At 35.8% G+C, this 19368-nt stretch overlaps 1 protein-coding gene across 3 annotated transcripts in view; it reads right to left on the bottom strand.

Moving 5' to 3' along the window:
* Positions 1-11378, bottom strand: part of LOC106069002 (anion exchange protein 2-like) — a 71803-nt gene extending 60425 nt beyond the window's left edge. For all 3 annotated transcript variants that reach the window (XM_056014416.1, XM_056014420.1, XM_056014419.1), the window contains exons 1-2: positions 11273-11378; positions 3945-4291 (exon numbers count right to left, since the gene is read on the bottom strand). The gene's annotated coding sequence lies outside the window, so the exon portion shown is untranslated. The remainder of the gene's footprint in view (positions 1-3944; positions 4292-11272) is intronic.
* Positions 11379-19368: the final 7990 nt, after the last annotated feature.

Here is a 19368-nt window from a genome sequence, read left to right as displayed (position 1 = left end):
GAATCTTAGTTACCAATTAGACCCAGGTGAGCTCAGATGTTTCTAAGAAAAGTTATGTGTCAATGAAGAAACCGCCTGTGATGTCTTCTGACAAGTTCTTAGAGCAAACAATAACTTTGGAAGAATGAGAACCTTGTAGACTTCCATAGCTTTGACTGTTCCATACGTTATAAGACAATAATGTTATAAAATGCCTTAGCCTAGGTCTATTTCTGGATCAACAGGTCCACATGTGCGGCCAAGATAGACAAAGCGATCCACCGTATATATTTAATCAATCAAATTCCCGAATCGAAGTCCTGTGCCAATGAGTAGCAGTGCAGTTTTACTGCCACCTGGACAGTATTATTTAGGACTCGAGGGCTTATCTACACAGCCCAGGAAAAACTTTCAAAAGTGTCCCAAACAGTGAATGCCCTAAAACCTCTTGGTCAGTCTACAGCACTTGGCAAAAAGCCGACTCATGCGGTCTAAATAAAAATAATCATAAAAACACAAGATAGTTCCTCTCCTGCTAGGCGCAGGGTATTAACGCATCCCACAAGACCACAAAAAAAAAAACAAAAAAAAAACAGCAGTAGTAGACAGGGAGTGCCAACGTTAGATGTAAGTAGCATTAAGTGAGACTCGTCATGTTTGTTTGATTTTTATAAAGGTTTTGCTTAATTCATGAATATACAATAAGTCAGATTCCGGAATGGTAATGACATGCTCCCCCCCCCTCCCCTTTAATTATATATGATTTCTGGATAACATTCTACTATTTTATTTTTAAAAAAAGAATTGACATCAGTTTAATATTCGAACAAGCTAAGATAATTTTAAAAGATATATTTTAAGAGGTGATTAGGGTGACACATCTCCCCATGACGCAGGTAAAGTCAAACAAATGAAGACAAGACCAGCACCGAGCACTGGTCGTTGGCGTCTGGCGATCATCTCCTTCAGACTGGACATTACCTGTGACACCTATCCAGCCCCTTTCTTCTGGGCACATTTCACTCCTTGTACATACTTTTTCTTCCACCCTTCTCTCTCTTACTGGTAAGACGATAATCTATTTCTAGCACTCCTCTTGACATCCCTAGGTGCGAATTTATAATTCTTAATCTTTAACTCCGAGAGCGCCCAAGGTCAACCCATCTCTTTCAATCTCTTCGCCCCAACGTTGTTATAACCTTGCGTATTATACGCATTATACCCCCTCAACTCCCCCCGAAAAAAGTTTTGGTAATTTTGACTATTTCATGCACGCATACTGTGAAGTATGGATGGATGCCTGGTCTTGTGTAATGCTAGTGATCTAACAATAATTAAATTACAAACTTAAATAATATAGATATGTCGCATTCTTTTCAAAGAAATAGTACAGTGAACGTAAATAATGTGACCAAAACATTTCGCGCCAAAACATCCCGTGCGCCAAAATATCCTGCTTCGCTCTAGGCTACCCATCTAGCGACTCAAGGCTACCCATCTAGCGACTCTAGGCTCCCCATCTAGCGACTCTAGGCTCCCCATCCATATTCTAGTAGGACAGTGAAGAGGAAAACAATTAAGAGTGTGCAAGCTGAGCTCCCTACAATGAGAAATTAAAAGAGCATCAAAAACCACACGCACAACACTAGGATAATTTAACGAACTTTTGGAACAAAAATGTCTCAGCGAAATCGGAAAAATCTTAGAAGATAACAACCACCCGCTCCATCATAACTACGTCAAGTCGCCGCGAAGTGAGCGACATATCAAGACTAGAACCGAGCGGTACAAAAACTCGTTTGTTCCTAACTCGGTCAGACTGTATCAACGCTACTCGTTGCCTTGGAAACATGAAAAGTAGCAGGACATCTGTGTGAACTCAATGAACTCTTAATGTTTGTGTCTAGTCTATTGATGTGAATGTATTTGTTGTTGTTTCTATTTTTGAGAAAAGAGTCTTTGTAATCACACATTTCCATAAGAATCAATCAGTCTTAGTGTTTATAGGTGCTTGCATTCCATGAAGGAGTTTGCTCACTTCTACTATTAACCTTCCCTTGTAGGTCAAAAAGGAGATACTCTTGGGCACCATACGAGAAAAAAAAAACTATAAAATAATACTATTTACCTTTGAGTCGATAGATCTATGAAAGACCCCGGTAGAGCTGTGTATATACAACAATAGTCTACCCAGACCCAATACTTTCAAATCACCTGACAGGCGCATGCGACTTCGCCAGATATAGTTTCTACGCCGACATAACTAGAGATAACATGCATTGGAGCAGATCATGGCTTAAATGCTCAACAGACTCCCGCTCCAGTCCGCAAGCCATGATATGAAAATGCAGTGGACCCCTTCGCATTGCGGCGTGAAAGAAAATGTGATGAGGCGGACGGCCCTGCATTCTCAAAGCACAAAGTAAGTTCGAGCACGCTACGACTCGAATCCTAACATGGACAACTGAGAAATGGTTGAATTCCTGGGATGAATCCGCAATGATCGGAATGAGTTGGCTTCGGTTAAATAGATCGACATAATGGGAATGGGACTAATTGGAGATTCCTGGTGCAGCCAAAAATGGAGTCTCATATTTTGCTTGAAAGTCTCCAGCTCCGTGAGCTAAAGGAAAGGGGGGTAGTGTCTGAAAGGTAACGAGATATGTTTAGCTACAAGGCATTAAGCTATACAGTCCAGTATATTTGTTTGTTTGCCCAGGTACTACGGAAGTAGTTATTCTTCCTGCCCTGTAAGTCCATGATACTTAAAATGCGGACGTTCCACATGTATTTAAACAAGGAATATAGAGTGCTTATGGGCTCCTCTAGGTTGCAGAGGCAAAAGGTTTTTTTTTAATACGCGAAGGTTTGGAATTCCTTCCCATTGAGTTTTGACTAACCACATGCTTGACTACGTTTACGAAAACGATATTGATTACTTTGTTTTTAATTTAATATTTGTCATTGTCTCGCGCTTAAAGCATAACTTTAGTTACTTAACAGCGCAATAAAATTTCGAAGCAGGACGTTTAGGAGCAGCCGTTTTGATGCAACTTTTTTGGCGCGGAGTTCATTTTTCCCGCGCCAAAAGGGCTGCGCCAAAACGTCTTGAAGCCACTTATTATTACGACTATCTAAAGCGCATTAAATTCCATCAAGATTGTGACAAAATAAAGACATCTGCGCTTCCAAGCTAGTTGAAACATTTTGTTCTCAAAGGCACTATTTGTTATAGAGTAAACTTGTTAAAGTCCATCAATGCAGAACTTAACACCAAAACAAACAAAATACATTTAAACATTAATTTTAATCTAAATTGTGGAGTCATCTACTCCAAACGACTGCACGTGAAAAGCAACTTTGCTGTGAATTTCAGAAAGCGAAAAAAAAATCGCGTTCAAGAGCAGCTCTGAAGTCAGTTTCATTAGAATGACAATATACGTATTAATCCCATTACTAAAAATTACTATTTATAATTTACGTATCCGAAGCACTGATGGGCATAATAAATGTTACAACATGGGTTACTTTGGAACATGCATAATCCATCAAATTTATTTTGCGGTGAGCGGCGTAGAGAAACGCTGCTTTTGTTTTTCTGCAATCTACCAAATACAAATTCTATTTCCCCATTGTCTTCCTCTATAAATAGGAACTAATCTAGAAAGAAGGTCAATAATGATCCGTATTTATGTTTTACGTACAAATCTATTCGTGGTAACATTTTTATATTAGTTCATTCGAGGTCCCTTGCGAAATCAAGTGAATGCCATTTAGGTACGAGTTTGTATGTTATTTCAATTTGGACTACGATTGAGGGCAAATACGTTTAAACTAGTTTTGTCGCTGATAAACCAAACACAACTATGACTATAGCAAAATATTAAAACAAATCAAATCCTAAGACAATAATAACCTAGGGAAAAAAAGTTGGTCCATGTACTATTATGACGTAATCCACTTACCGAGTGCTGAAGTATGACTGGGTCATAAGTAAGTGACTGGACAGAGTCATCACCTGCTAAAATGACAGTCGTGGTGTATGCCGTCGTTCTGGCTGTGCTGGGATGACGAGTCACCTTGGTCCAGCAAAGTATTAGTCTAGGTACAATCCTTGGCAGTGCTTTGATAGTAAAGTCATGACACAGCACAACGCTGACTTGAAGCACAAGATAAACAAAGATACCTTCTGGAGTCCGGGAAACAAAACTAGTTAGATAACAAGGGTATCTATTGAAACCAACAAATCTTTGTATTTATCCCTGCTAGTCAGCCTTGAGAAACTTTGTCACAAACAATCGTACAAATTCACCTGTAGAAGGGAAAAAATATGAGACTGATAAAAAATTGGAGACATTAATCTCATAGACCTTTGACTTTGACAGGCAATAGGAGTAACATTTTTCAGTCCCTCCCCACCCCACCCCTTATCTATGTTCTATTGACACACAGCAGCGGTATGCAAATGTTTTCGGGGCAAAGACGCTAGGTAAATGTGAACCACGGCCTGACTTAAACATTCATCAACACCCAAAACGAATAGCTGTTCTCACAAGTTGACCTCTAATTGTGCGAACGGTTATGGTCATTATGGCCAGAGGGGAGTGATGATCGTGGGAAAGAATTACTTAAAGAACAGCGAGAAAACAATGAAAATATTATGAAGGTCATAAAGCCTCAAAGGTTTTATAACAGACGTCCACGCGAAGAATGTTAAACATATGATTGTCAAATACATCTTGGCTGATAGACATTTCTTTCAATTGCACAAGAATAATTACATTAACATACGATTATCTTATTACCCAAATTGAGCTGATAGACAACACATGTGTTCGCGTCCAGAAGTTAAAAGATATATATATATATATATATACATATATATATATATATACATATATATATATATATATATATATATATATATATATATATATATATATAATATATATATATATATATATATAACAATATCTTCTAATCCTAATTAGGCGGATAGTCGACATTTGTTTGCTTTCCGAAGAGGAATTAATTCATATTTTTCTTGCGCCAAGGGCAAAAATTTAGACTAAAACTCCATGTTTTGACATAAAGTCTTCTCAAAATAATGCGATCCCTAGTAGTGAACAAAAAAGATAAATAAAGGCTAAAACATGTCTGTGAAATCGAAGTTGCTCAGGCCTGGACAGCCTCCACCACGGGGAAGTGCGGTCAGGGCGCCTCATGCGCTCCCAGACTCCACGGGCCTTTTGGGACTTGTCCCAGCACTCAAACCACTTTTCCATTTCTGTTTTTTGAATTATAGCCAGAGCTATAATTATAAAGAACAATTATCATTGTATTTATTAAAAAAACAAAAAAAAAAAACATGTTTCAGATGTACCTTCAGATCTGAAGATTATTACTTCCTAGCCTAAAAATTCGTGCAGAATTCGAATCCGCGACCATCGAGATATTCCAGAGCTAATACCAAACGACCATAAGCTAAATAGTTCTGTCAAAAATTCATAACTATACAATAACAAGATGTTAAGACTGCATATGACTTAGAGCGAGTATATCAAACATCTTAAATATTTTATCAAATATTCTCAAAAAAAAAATGATACAGCTCATTCAGATTTCAGGCGCAAATGACGATGTTCCAGATGGAGAATGTCTGTCCAGTACTTCTAGTTGTGGCCTTTCTTGTATATGTGTTCAAGCCTTTCTGTCATTTAGAACGACAACACTCATTTCTGAATGAAGTATGTATATGTTGTACACAGAATTTTAAAACACAAAAACAAATATTGCATTAATTTAAAAACGTTTAGAAAGTGTGTTTTTTTTTTAGTTGGGGGGTTCTAATAGCTGTAAATTTCATGCTGTTAAAAAAAAAGTATACGAAATTGAAACTTGAATAATTTACTTATTAGGCTTGATTTCATCAAAATGAACAGACACAATAATATCTTGCAAAATAAAATTTTATAAAAATGATTTGATAATCCACAATCCCGAAAAAAAAAAATGTGCACGAGTGCCATTTCTTCTCTTCCATTTTATATAATGTACTTCAGAAGTGTAGCCAGGAATTTTTTTTTGGGTGGGGGAGAGGATTAGGGAGAGATAATTAATTAATTGATATATCTTTATTTCATCCGGCCACTTCATATTTTCTGACATTTTTAGTACCCTAAAACAGATTCTTTCTGGAGTCAGTGTCAGGTCTGGGGAAGCACTGTGAGCTTCCCTAGAGGTTTCTGGGGTGGAGCATTATTTCCTGTATTTGAAACTAAAAAAAAATAATATTCCACAGTGCAATATCCTATTACTCTTGTATTGAAAAATTGTAGATTAAATATCAAATCTATCAGCTACTCACTCAAATGACTGTAGTTTGCTTCAGTCTTTTTTTAAGTCACTGGCTTGAATTCTCATATACCTACTTTGGGCTCCAGCAACCGGCAGAAAAACCACTTTGCCAAGCTCAAATAGTTTTGCTTTAGTTTTTTAGTTTAATGATTGTAGCTTTACAATTCTTTTTATTGGAAGGGTGTTTTAACCTCAAAACTCCTATTGGCTCATTTGTCGACTGTAGTTTTCCTTTATTTTTTTTTATTTATTATTGGTGGGGGCTTTAACCTCAAAGCTCTCTTGGATATGCTCATGGAATGTAATGGCTGTAGCTTTGGGTTTTTTGTTATTCGTGGGGGATTTTAACATATAAGCTCCCTTTGATTATGGAATTCAGTGGTTAGTTATCCTTTAGTTTTTTTATTGAGAAAAAAGGAAAGGGGTTAAACTCAAAACCCTTTTTAGCTACTCTTATCCAATTTAGTGAATTGCTTTTTTGCTTTATATTGGGGTCAAAACTACAGCTGTTAAATTTACCAGAAATGAATTTTCATTCGCAATTATTACAAACTATGTACTTGACAGATGACATTTTAATGTCTATAGACAAAACAATAATTCCTTTTGCTTAGCATAACTTTCTTTCACTCCAATTTGTTATTTATGTATATTTCTACACAGATCTAGATCTTTAGGTGTAGATAATTGTCTGAGTCCATGTGAGGGATTATCCTAGATCATTGTGATTATCTATTGTGATTTTACATCTGTATAAAAGTGTGTGTGTAGAACAATTTTAAAACTAGATCTAGGTCTACAAGAAGTCCTCTATTCAAAGCAAAAATTAAAAGTGCCAAAAATTAAATTTTCACAGTGAATAAAAGGGCCTATTAAAAGAGTCAGTGTGTGTAGTTTTTGTTGTTGTTTTTTTTTCAATTTATTATTATATCCTATATTTTTAACCTAGCAATTCTTGTATGTATGTATATATGTATATATATAATAATATATAAATAATTATCGCTTTTATATAGCACTACTTTCATGATTATAGCATGCTCAGAGTTCTATGGTCCAATCTCATTTGTGGACCAGTGTGGGGAGGGGTATCTAGGAGTAGGTTTTCCGTGTTAGAATCTAACCTACAGTATGGGCCAATGGAGGAAGGGGTACCTGGGAGAAGGTTTTCTGTGCTGCCTTTAGGCCTTCAGCAAACACAACTCTGAAGGAGTTGGGATTGGAACTCAAGCCCACTTGATAGGTAGCCTAGCAACTCTTGTCACTCAGCCACACATCTAACATTGTATACCTTATTAGTAAGAATGATGCAAAAATGTTACAAAATACAATTCAATTTTTTTCCGAGTCACTTAAAAATGAAAAAATGAAAGCATTTTAAGTAAAAAAACAACAACTACAACATATATATATATATATGTGTGTAGACACAAAAGATATGAATATTCTTATTTTTCATTTAAATGATAGGATACAACTATGTGCTAATTGATGACTCCCTTCACCTTTATTGGTTTTATGTATAACTTTCCAATGCAGTTTGACCCTTTTTATTAGAATTTTTAGTGACCTCATTAGCAAATAGATGGCAATAATAAATCTAACAGGTCAAGTATTCTTTTCTCAGCAAATGACTAACTATTCCCAATTTAGATAGATTAGTTTAGACTAGTTAAGTATAATTAACATATATATATGTAAATTATTATAACATATAAAAATCCAAACATTAAAAGAAATTTTTAATAATTTACATTTAGACTTTACTACTTTACTATACTATTATTATATCTAGATCTATAAAGTTATAATTATTAACTCTACTATAACTCTAATCTATACTCTATGACTAAGACCTAGATTAGCCTTGGGCGGCCTTGGCCCATGGCCGTGATGGCACTAGTAGTCCTACTTGATCAAGTAGAATTAAGTAGATCTAGTAGATCTACTGTTAGGCTAAGAATAATAAGATCAAGTCACTAACACAAGTATTAGAGTTAGATCTAGGTCTATATACTAACTCAGTAAATACTAAACTGTAAGTGTAACTAAACTAACTAAACTAAGATTCTAGACCAAGACCTAGACTTGAGTTAAAAAAAAATGTCTAGACTTATAGAATTAGAGAAGTTTAGATGCTGTTTGGTCACATAGGCCAAAATTTCAAAGTTTGACTTTGACAGTGCATTGCATTATTTGACAATGGTTCAACATAGAAAAGAAAATGAAGTATCCAAATCTTCTTTAGTTTAAGGAGAATAAGGTTGACTACTTATATTTGTACCCTTAACCTATATTTGTTATTATATTTAAGGTCAAAGAGGCAGTGTGTTTTCATTTAATTCAAATAAATTTGATCCACATTAATTCCAGACACCATAATTTATTTCAGACAGTCTCCATATTTAGGCATCAATAAACTCAGATTTTATTTCTATATTAACATTAACTAAATTTTAAGATCCCCAGGCATAGCCCCTCACATGAAATCATTAAGATGTTTTCAAATTATGCATAAATACGAACACAAAAAATAAAAATATGAACACACTTAATCTACCAAAAATTAGGTCACTGGGATAGTGATTTCTACACAGACTTTTAGACTTATTTTATGTTTGCATGATTAGATGTGTGTTGAATTTTTGTGCTTTTTGTTTATTCATTAAATAAATTTTTAATACAGATGATCTTTTGTAGTATAGTACAGGTCAGGATAGCCATTCTTGCCTAAATAGCGGAATCCTCTAGATATTCTCTCTATATAAATCTAGAATCTAGATCTATCTAGTAGGTCTAGATCTAGGCATTTAACTTCATTCAATGTACCAAGCTCACTCCAAACATTTGCCCATTTATTCTCTATAAAAAAACAAAAAAAAAACTAACAAATATAATGTTAATATAAGATCATTAACATTGATGTCCAAAACTGGCTGTTTGAAATAAATTTGAATTCTTTTTTCTTACATAAAAAGACAGCTAAATGGAAGAAAATTGGGTCATTTTGCAGCACGCTAGTTTCATATTCTGTGGCATTTTTCATCTCGAGAGACAATCTTTTCCCTTTGTAACTTCTTGTGAGACTAAAGAGGCCAATCCTTGATACACAGCTGCGATCGCAGGCTGGGCATATGTAATCACCAGGCGCCGTTGCATTTCACCCTTCTTTCTGCTTCTGTTGTGTATGACACCTGCAATCCATGACCCTTGGTTTAATGCTCTCTCACCATGTGGATCTATCCAGTGCCACCTCTTCCCAGCTGCTAGTGTCGATTTTGAAGAGCTTCATGTCACGTTAGCATACATCCGTATAACCTAAAAGTGGGGGACCAGCGGCTCTCCTGCCATCTATTAGATCACCATACCGAATGTCCTGGGAGAAGGTTTTGTGTGCTGCCTTTAGGCCTGCAGCAAACACATCTCTGAAGGAGTTGGGATTGGAACTCAAACCCACGTGGCAAGATAAGATAACCAATGAGGAAGTGCTACGAAGTCGAAGAGCAGAGTGCCAGGACATCCCCTCTGTTATCAGCAGCAGACGCCTTGGCTGGCTTGGCCACGTTCGTAGAATGCCAGTAGGTTGACTTCCACTAGTACTAGACTCCAGACCTCTACTCTAGACTAGACTTAACTTAGAGTGACTTAGTGTGTAGAGTTAGATTTTAGATCTAGTCTAGTAACTAGTTTATTTAATCCAGACATTACATGAATTCGTACACCCGCTGTTTTTGTGGTCATTAAATTTAAATCTTTATTTTGATATATAATATGAAACTTCTATTAGATCGCTTTACAGAATGTCCTGTGGAAGTAGTAGAGGAGGCTCTTATAGTTTGAACACCCCATCGAATTCTCCTTTTTGAACGGGTCGCTTTTTTTTTTGTTTGTAATTCATTTGTTTTCATGTTTGGAGCTAAAAACGACATTTCGGGACTGCGCATGTCCAATTTTAGATAAGTTCCGGTAATTTTGTTCCGTTTTTCCAAAGCAGATGGCAGTTATTTAAATTCTCGGTAACCGTGTATGTTAAGCTGTTGTTTTAACCTCCCCCAGCAATTCATACCCATATAAGGGATGAAGGCTATATCATGAGCCTGTTTGATCGTAGGCTGATGGGCATATCAAAATAAGCTTCCAAACATCTTTAGAAAGACATTCCAATCACATTTATACCGTTAGCTGTTAAATAAAATTAAAAAAGGGGGTGTCCAAACAAATAATAATGAATTCAGCTCATTCTTCTTTTTGAACACAGCAAAATTGTATTAAGAAATATTATTGGGATTAATAAATCTATGATTTTTTCAATAAATAAACATGACCTAGATCGAGATATCTAGAATATATAACTTATGAATGAAAGAAAAAGTGTGGCTGCTAATTTGAAGCCAGAAACCATGCCCACTGCATGTGATCACGCAAGATAAGCTGGCCTAATTTATTTTAAAATAAAATCTTGACTATGGGCTATGGCTTTGGGTGGTAATATTGTCCTTGAGTTGCAGAATAAGAATGATAGAAATAGAATCTGCTTTCAGTTTTTTTTTGTAAGTTAAACCTTCACCAAATAAAAAAATAAAATAAAAAATTGACCTAGATTCTAGTTCCCGAAAGTCGGTGTTCAGTTATAAGAATCTACCATAGAGTCTAGTCTAGCTAGATTCTAGAATCTAGATCTACTGTCACTACTGACTGACACAGTACTGACGAACATATTCTGATTATTCATTTAATTCATCATCATATTTAATCATATTATTTTATTATGATAATAATTGATATTCTGATATCATGACTATCAATATAAAAATTATATAATATACTATAGATAGATCTAGTCTAATTCTAGAGATCTTGGTCTAGATCTTAGAGGTAGATATTATACAAATGTAAATATTTATCTAGATATCTAGTCTAGATCTAGAAAACTTACCCTAAGTGGCCTAAGTCAGGCTAAGAGTAAGAGATTCTCAAAGCCAAAGCGGATATGGATTAATGTTACTTATTGTTTTTCAAAGATCAAAATAGATACCTATATAGGTCTGTGATCTAGATATTGTGCTAGTTATAGGTCAGTTTCTAGTAATGAAAACAAGTGGTGAGCAAATTACAATATGCGGCCCACCAGAAGGGTTTTTATGCTGCCCGCAGGTGTGCCTACAGATAATACCTAGACTCTATAAAAATGAAAATATATTATAATTAATACTTTTAAATATGGCTCCTATAAATGATCATCTTTCCTTTGCGTTCCTCATAGAACACAGGGCCTCAGTAAATACACGCCACTCTCCACGGTCGCTTGCTAGTTTTTTAATGGTTTCCCAGTATACTGCGTTGCCACGTTCTTTTTGGTCTTCCCCTACGTCTTGTTTCCTGGGGGTTCCATTATAAGGCCTGTCTAGCCCTGTTGTTGGTATCTTTTCTAAGTGTGTGACCAATACATCTTCACTTCCTTTCTAAGAGATGCACCTCTATATTTTTTTCTGTCCACTCATCTCCCACAGTTTGGTGTTTTCTATTTTGTGGTACCAGTGTATTTTAAAGATATTTCTCTGTACTTATTTTTGTTGGTGCTTCAGTTGTTTTCCGTGTTTCAGAACCATAGAGGACTCGCCTTGACATTGGAATTAAAGATTCTTATTTTAGTCAATTGTTTGAGATGTGAGGAGATTTCCAGGTTGGTTTTAGCTGTGTAAATGTCTGACGCGCTAGATTTATACGACGTTCAAAATCTTCATCTGTTCCACCTATGATACACTGACTACCATGTGTGTAGCCGGGGGGGGGGCTAACCCCCTACCAGGGGGTTTGAGTTTGCAACACCCTACCAGGGGTTTTTAAGTTTAAAACCCCCTACCAGGTGTTTTTGCAGTTAAATCCCCCTCTTCTATAAAACAAAACAAAAAGAAATGCAAACGACTATCCCCAAATTTCAAGATCACAGATAAGGAAGATTTTGATTTTAAAACCCCCTCTTCAATATAAAAAAAGCAAATTATACACTCAAAATTCTATGAGCGTAGCCAAAGCGGTTTTGAGTTTACCCCCCTACTCGTCAGTAGGATTTGAAGCTAAAAAATACTTCAATATAAAAAAAAAAGCAAAGTACGAACTCAAAATGTTATGACAGTAGCTAAATGGGTTTTAATTGACTCCGTTTTTGAGTTTAAACCCTCATTCAGCGGAGTTTGAAGCTAAAAAATACCTGTTAAATATAAAAAAAAAAGCAAATTATGCACTCAAAATAATATATGTTATGAGCGTAGCTAAATGGGTTTTGACTCAGTTTAGAGTTTAACCCCCCCCCCCTTTTCAGCGGGGTTTGAATGTAAAAATTACCTTTTTAATAATTACAAACAAAGCAAATTATACACTCAAAATTCTATAAGTGTAGTCAAAGGGGTTTTGAGTTTAAACTCGCCTCGAGTGGAGTTTGAAGATAAAAAATACCTCTACAAAAAAAAAAAAGCAAATTACACACTCTAAAATCTATGAGCGTAGCGAAAGGGGTTTTCAGTTTAAACCCACCGCCAGCGGGGTTTGAAGCTAAAAAATACATCTTCAATGAAAAAAAAAGCAAATTACGCACTCAAAATGTTATGAACGTTGCCAAAAGGGGTTTTGAGTTTACCCCCCCCCCCTTTTCAGATGGGTTTGATGCTAAAAATTCCTCTTCAATATAAAAAAAAAAGGAAATTACACACTAAAATTCTTTGAGCATAGCCAAGCCAATGGGGGATTTTGAGTTTAAACCCCCCTACTCCGGATGTCTTTTTTTTAAAGTTTAAAACCCTTCCAGATGATTTTGAGTTTAAAATCTCTCTATTGACAGTTTTGATGTTGAAAACCTCTCTCTTCAATATTATTCTAAAGCAACCTACAGTCACCAAATTCTATGAGCGTAGCAAATGGGATTTGGAATTTAAAAAAAAAAAAAACTCCAGAGAATTTTTAGTTTAACACCCCCCCCCAGATGATTTTGACGATAAAACTTCCCTTTTCGATATAAAATCTAAAGCAAACTACAGTAACCTAATTCCAAGAGCGTATAGTCAAGAGAGGTTACACATTTCTACCAATGGCTGGGCTCCATTAATAAGGTGCAATGAATAGTCATCTGCCAAAATTGAAAAACACTAAATGTGGCTCAACAAAGATGGATAAGACAGATTTTAGGAGTCAGTTATAGAGATCGGGTCTCAATCAAGGAAATCCTATGCCGAACTGGGACTCGACCCCTTAGTTAGGTTGTGAGGGAGCGTCGCAAGAGGATTGCGGGACATGTTCTCCGACAAAATGAATTACGCATTAGAAGAGTTGCTATGACATTCTAGCGCTACACTTTCATGGAGGTCCTCAGAGCAGGTGGGAAGAGGCTTCAGACATTGCCAGTGACAGATTTTTGTGGAGACAGCTTGCCAACCAATACGCCGAACGACACTGGAGGATCTAAGTAAGACTAGCACATTAGGTTTTTGAAATAAAACTTTTTAATAGCAGGATAATGCACTGTATATACCTCAGAATATGCATTTTGTTGGCTTTCAATACTTGAAATAGTGCTTGGCCGCGGGGCTCTGCCCCGTGCTAATTAAGGCCGGGAGTATACAATTTGTACACTAACTCCAGGAAGAAACTATATTCTAGGGCACAATAAACGTTTTCCGAAATAATGAAGGGCCAGAATGTAATAAAGATTAATTATGTACACACACACACAAACATACATGTATATATTTATAAAAATATTTTTTGGCGAGGTGGGCGGAGTGGGGTATTCCCTTTAAACACTTCCCCCCCCCCCGAAACAATCCTGGCTACGCCCATGATATAAATTATTATTAAAACTTAGGATTCAAAAGAAACATATTTCTGCATGTCATTCAAGTTTAAAGTAAACGAAGATTATTTTTTTTTTTAGCAATATCTCGAACCATTCAGTCAAAGACTCAAACTCAGGCCAAGTCGCAAGGATAATAATTAGCTCTAGGTTAGTAAGCTAGTTCCGGAACATTATACACAAGTGTAAACAGTTAAATACTTCACATTTGTGGAGAAATGTTGTGATGTAAAAAGAAAATAACAGAATTAAAAAAAAATGGCTTTAAAATTAGTTTCCGAAATTGCTATATAATTCTTGTTTTAATATCTCAATTAGGAGTGTAAAAACAATGAAACGATATTATGTTATAATACAGTATATTCACATATGCCCACCCCTGTACTAGATCTATACATATTATAGACATAGGCCTATAAACATATAGATCAGTGGCGTCACTAGGGGGTGCGGGGGGGGGGTGCGGTCCGCACCGGGTGACACCCGTTCGGGGGTGACACCCAAGTAAAAAAATGCACTTTGGGAATAACTGATAATTAAAAAAAAATAAACGACAATGGATAACTATTGGATCATGTTATTCACAATTAATAAATAGATCTATAGTAGCCAAGATGAAGGAGATGTTACAATGTGTCAGTCGTTGATATAGCCTACTTGAATATTTGAGGGGATTTTTCTTCTTGGCGTGAGCCAATGTCACAAGATTTACGAAGAACATTATCCAGGGCAAAAGGAAAAGTACGCGAGTTGTCAAAAGAATGGTTCTGATTGGAACAATTTAGTTTCTTAATAGCAAAAAAAAAAAAAAAAAAAAAAACAGTATTCTTTTGTTGTCGACTATTTTCAACTAATTGTATAGAACAATTTTATGTGTTGTTAAAATAAAGTCCGAAATTGGAATATTAAAAGACGTATGAAGATTTTATCTGGATTGAAAAATTGGACAACAAGTGCATCCGGCTACAAATACAGTTGACTATTTAAAAGATGTGTAGGCTATAACATTCACTTAATCACTTCATATGTTCAACATTTCTTTTTCAGAAAATGTTTTTTTTTTGCCTAGCCTTTTTTTTTGTGGTACAATTGAAATACTTTTTTCGTTCTGAAATCATAAACACTAATCCTAACCTTAATAAAGATCATTTATTTTACCTATCTTTACTTATTTATATTTGGTGGAAGGTATTCTAGAAGGTCAAAGATACACAACTATTGACAATGTGGTTACTAATTAAACCATTTCCTTAACAAAAGCATAACACGTTTGCGAAAAGTGTTATATATATATATAAAAAAAATAAAATAAAAAAAGCGTAGTGATTCAGAAGAAAAAAAAATTAAACACAAGAAGAAAATGTCAGGCGAGCAATCACAAGTTGCTGGACTCACTATTTAAGAAGAGAAAAAGAAGTTCATTCTTATGTGCATTGATTATTTTTTAACGCTGAGCTTCGAATCCTACTGGAATCCATCATTGATGAAGTAGAAACATTTGGAGCAATTAATCCAACCAAACATTTTTTAGTTCAAAACATCCGACGAAGTAGGCCTACTGTAGATGTCAGTTTCAAAACATCGGATTTTCCGAAAGGCGACATTCAAACAGAAATACCATGTCTGATAACTAAAATATAGATCACTTTAACCTATCCGATCCCCCAACCCCGAGCTACAAAAAAAAAAAAAAAAGCATGACCAGGCAAGGCAACCATATCGTGATGAAGTGTGCGCTGTTGAATGCATAATTTCTACAGATCTGTAAGGAGGAAATAGCTAGAAGCGTCCCGTACATGCAGACAATTTAAAAGTAGTTACAGTGGCGTAACTAAGGGGGGGGGATGGGGGGGGAGAATTTTAAAATCCCCCCGGGCCCCCACCTAGGGGGGGCCCCCAAATGGGTGTCCGAAATTTATTTGTAAATACATAAATTAATATATTTGATTGACAAATAGTGTCAACGTGTGTCTTTTTTTAAATCAACATTTATGGATTAAATTTATCACAAAGACTAAACCTAGATATTTTCAAAATATTTTTGCCGTAGAGATCAGTTTTTAAACTTTGTTGCCACGAATAAAACTGCATGATATTCAGCGAATTCCAGGTATCTTGTTACCTTTACTAATAATAGATCTAAATGTCGAGTATTTTATGGCTACACTAATTAACCTTGAAGCAAAATTTACAGAATCGAATATAACTAAAAGTTATTCTTAACAATGCTAAAAATGTCCATTATTCGGGTTTGGCGTCTATAATTTCAGAATTAAACTTCACACTCGAGTTATTACCCCTTTATTCATCTTTCCTCAATCCAATGGAAACTCTCTCTTTTTATTTACATCTAATGATCTAATCCTTTTGCTTTCGCACAAAACATAAACAAAAAATAATGACGTAATATCATATAATATGAATAAATCCTTCCTATTGAAGTTATTATCACACCCTTCCTTTTAAAGTTCTTAATAGTGATATCTACTAGCAGGGCCGGCCCTAGCATTTGCGGGGCCCTTTGCGAAACGGATCGCGCGGGACCTAGTCTGGGTAGGGATAAGCATAATGTCAAAATTATTTTTTTCTGAATTAGAAAATAGGCCTACTTTCGTCTTTGCAATAAATTTTTATCAAATGAAAGCTCGCAATGCCACTTTTTATTTATTGGCACCCCAAAACGTCAATTTCGTTTATTCTTCAGGAGATTTGAATAAATTCAAAAAAAGTTCAGGACTTTATCGTATATTTTGCCTTTTCATGAGATTTCCTGGAGGCCCTGAAAAATCAGGAGGTCGCGAAAACCCTGTTATTTCATATACGTTATAATTGTTTAATTTAATAACGTACACTTGGAATTAGCGAGGGGCCTATGAAAGCGCGGCGCCCACTGCGACCGGCACTGTCTACTAGGAACTTTAACAATTCGTCCACTTCTGGTTGTCTAGACGTTGGTCTATAACTGTCTGTTTCGTTTGTAGCAACAGTTTGCAGTTCATTGTCTTCATCGGTATCATAGTACCCAGAGATGTCTTCATCGGTATCATAGTACCCAGAGATGTCTCCATCGGTATCATAGTACCCAGAGATGTCTTCATCGAAACTCTTATTTAAAAAGCGTTGATTTCTTCTGCATGTTATTCCATTGTTTGTCTTTATGATGTAAGATCTGGGTGCTGAATTTTTTTTTATGACAACTGCTTTCTGCCATGTTTGACCTAGACGAACTCTCCGACAGAATAATCTTTAGGTAGTCTTGCTTTTGCATCGTATTTCACTTTGCTTTTCATCTGTCATTCGTTGAGCAATGCCTCTGCATTTTCAGCTACCGATGGTTTCAATAGTTTGGGATCAGTTGGAATGATTCCCTGAGTCTTCTACTCGTCAGCAGTTGTGATGGTAAATAGGGCAGTCCACTTATCGGAGTATTTCTATACTCGAGCATAACGAGATATGGATCTTTCCCACTTTTGTATACTCTGAATCCTCTTGCTTTCGCACAAAACATAAACAACCAACAATGACGTAATGCCATATAATATTAGCACATAATCTTCTTCATGCAGTGGAAAATTACGAATTTTTTGCCTATCTTGAATTCTGGTCAAAGCTCCTGTGCCCCATTAATATAGTTCGGAAGAAACTACAAAAGTCTGGACTGCATATACGGAAATCTGCTAAAGAAATTAGTACCCTTTCATGCTTTCTGCAAAATGATGACAAACTGACAAAAACCCAATCCATCGAAAAAGCAAAAGAAGGTAGTGAATACTATGGATTCCCTGTAATCAAAACAACCATATGAAAGAAAAGACTTGATGGGAAGTTGAGTTCTAATGTAGGACTGTCAATAAAACTGCAATTCAAACGTGTTGCGACAGAAGTGCTGGACAGATTTCATATGGAGATGAAGGGCAGATTCCAAAGGCTGGAAAGAAAATGGATACCTTTGGGTTTCTTCTTGAACCAAGACACCTGTTAGAAGACACGCTTGTGACAAAGTGTGCTACTTTTCCTGTTTGTATGATGAAATAAATGGAAAATCGCTTTTTCAATGATGTCATTGATGCACGAGCACTTTTCATCAAAAAACAGTAATACAATCACCAATAGAAATTTGTCACTTGTGCATTATTTAACTTATAAACAACGGTATTATTCATTAAAAGAGTCTTGATGATTACTTTTTGTTAAGTTTACTGATATACTGAACCAATTTGATTTGGGGCTTATATTTTTTGCGTACATTATCTCATGTCATATGTCGAATGTCAAAATGCAAGGGGCCCCCAAAGAGGTCAATCCCCCCGGGCCCCCAAATCCCTAGTTACGCCCCTGAGTAGTTAATTATTTTTCTAAGTTTTAGACGTTCATTCAGAAATGAAAGCTATTATGTAGCCTGCTACCAGCCAAACCCAAATGACAAGGAAGTTTATTAGAAGACTTGGAGTTCACTCTGAGCATATATGCAATGTATGCACATGCCTATACTTATATATGTTTATTTATAATTGTGAAAGTTGGCCAATGAACACGGAGGCTGAAAGAAGAATTGAAATCTTTGAGAGTAAATGCTAAAAGAAGTTGCTGGGTATCAGATATCCGGAAAATAAAACAAATGAGCGTTTCTTTTTTTTTTTGGGGGGGGGGGAGGGGGGTTTTACTAGTCAACACTCTGGCATACTAAAAGCAAGAATTTAACTCCTCCAATACTGTGACATGACTCACTAGTCAAAAGTCATCCTTCAAGGTAGGAGAAGGGCAAGAATAATTTAAGGTCGTTCAAAGAAAAGATATATATGACTGGATAACGTAAAAGAAAGGACCGGTTTCTCTCTTGAAAAGCTATTGACTGGAAAAAAGTGGAAGGATTGAGTAATATTATGCGAACTGTTGCAGCACCCCTGCGACGAAAGTCAACAGACAGATGATGATGATACTACTGACCATACAGCAATTAGTTTCCTGTATTGTAGACCTGCTACAATATTTAGTTATCCTCTATTAAATTCCTAACGTTGTTGTAAATCTAATTATCAACGTATTTTATTCACATTTCTGATTTAATTTTCAATGTATAATTTTAAACCATCGGGTCTTGATTTCTCTATGTTTAATTATTTTCATGCAGACGCCGATGAGATAGACATAAAAAAATAAAAAACAACTCTTTTTTATTTAGATAC

The sequence above is a fragment of the Biomphalaria glabrata genome, chromosome 16 (genome assembly GCF_947242115.1).
Source record: "Biomphalaria glabrata chromosome 16, xgBioGlab47.1, whole genome shotgun sequence".
Lineage (NCBI taxonomy): Eukaryota > Metazoa > Mollusca > Gastropoda > Planorbidae > Biomphalaria > Biomphalaria glabrata.
Note: the sequence above shows the minus strand (reverse complement) of the source record. Positions and strands in the feature narration are given on the sequence as shown.